Consider the following 2,202-nt stretch of genomic DNA (forward strand, 5'->3'; position numbering starts at 1 on the left):
AACACTACACTTTGTCAAATTGGTAAATGAAGCAAGAATTATATGTTGCCAACATATGGTTTAAATATAAAGACACAAATATATTAAAGGTAATGGTTGGGGAAAAAATTTAACATTTTTACAGTAAACAAAGTAAAGCTAGAATGCTTGTGTTAATGCCAACCATAGAAAATTTCAGGTACTACTGTCATAAGTAAAAGTAAAATATTACCTGTAATAAGGAAAAAGCATTTCATGATAATAAAAGGGGTAATTCAGCAAGAGGATACAGCAATCCTAAGTGTTTATGTATCTAATAACAGAGTTTCAAAGGATATGAAGCAACAATAGAGAACTGCAAGGAGACCTAGACAAATCCTCCCCCCAAATTATGAGATTATAATTAATATCTTTCCCTCAATCACACACACACACACACATACATGCAATGTATACATTTACATATATACATTATATATGTATATTGTAATGTATGTACATGTACACTATTTATATACATTTATACACTATTTATATATACTATTTATATATACATTATGTATATATAAATGAAATATGTTCATCTATAAAAAAGACTGAAATCTTGCCATTTGCAACAATGTACGTGGAGCAAGAGTATTATGCCAAGCAAAATAAATCAGAGAAAGATAAATAGTACATGATTTCACTTATATGTGGAATTTAAGAAACAAAACAAATGAACATAGGGATAAAAGATAGAAGCAAACCAAGAAACAGACTCTTAACTACAGAGAGCAAACTGATCATTACCAGAAAGGAGTGGGATGGGGAGATGAGTTAAAAAGGTGATGGGGATTAAGAACTACACTTGTGTCAGCACTGGGTGTTGTATGGCAGTGTTGAATGACTATATTGTACACCTGAAACTAATATTACACTGTATGTTAACTAGCTGGAATTTAAATTAAAAAACTTAAATAAATAACAAAAATTCTCTTATCAGAAAGGAATTAAGTTAAATTAATTTAAGAAGATCTCTGGAAGGGCACCTGGGTAGCTCAGTGGGTTAAGCCTCCACCTTCAGCTCAGGTCATGATCTCAGGGTCTGGCATCGAGCCCCACATCGGGCTCTCTGCTCAGCAGGGAGCCTGCTTCCTCCTCTCTCTGCCTGCCTCTCTGCCTACTTGTGATCTTTGTCTGTCAAATGAATAAATAAAATCTAAAAAAAAAAAAAAAAAAGAAAAGATCTCTGGAAAGTAAAAAGATATATATTATAGGCATGATCCTGGAGTCTTGGGATCAAGCCCCACCACAGGCTTCCCACGAAACAGGGAAGCCTGTTTCTCTCTCTCCCTCTGCCCCATCACCCTCCATCAACCATTCATGCTCTCTCTCTCAAATAAATAAATAAAATTAAAAAAAAAAAGTCAAAAGTGATTCCTTGAGAAGGTATGTGAAATTGATGCACTTCTAGGAAAACTGATTAGAGGAGAAAAAGAGATAGAAAGAAAGAACATATTCCTGATTTCAAGAATGAGACTGGTGAAACCAAAGATTCTTTAGATATTAGATGAATAATAAAGGAATGCTTTGAACAATTTTATGATAAGACATTTAATGATAAAATGTAGAATAAATGGAAAAATGTCTTGAAAGATATAAAGACAACCAAAGCTCACTCAATGAGGTGGAGATAACCTGAATAGCCACATATTAAAAAAAAAAAAAATTACTTTGTTCTTTAAAGTCTTCCAAAAAAGAAAATTCCAAATGACTTCACTGGTAATTCTACCAAATATTTGCAGAAGAAATATTACAAATCATATGCAAACTTTTCCATTAATGTAAAGATGATGGAATACTTCCCAATTCATTTAATGAGATCAATTTTATCCTGATATTAACATCATACATAGATCACGTAAGAGAATACAACACTACATCAAAAACTAATGATGTACCATATGGTGACTACCATAAGGTAATAAAAAAAAAAGAAAGATAAAAAAGAGAATCAAACTACATCAACATCCTTTGTAAACACAAATGCAAAAATTCTAAGCACAGCGTTAAGTAATTGAATCCAGCAATAATAAAAGATAACACTTCCTGGCCAAGGGGACTTTATCTCAAGATTTTAAGTTTGATTTAACATTTAAAAATCAATGTAATTGACCATACTGCAAAACAAAAAATATATATAACCTTATAATTATCTGTATAGATAAAGACAAAACATTT

The sequence above is a fragment of the Meles meles genome, chromosome 5 (genome assembly GCF_922984935.1).
Source record: "Meles meles chromosome 5, mMelMel3.1 paternal haplotype, whole genome shotgun sequence".
Lineage (NCBI taxonomy): Eukaryota > Metazoa > Chordata > Mammalia > Carnivora > Mustelidae > Meles > Meles meles.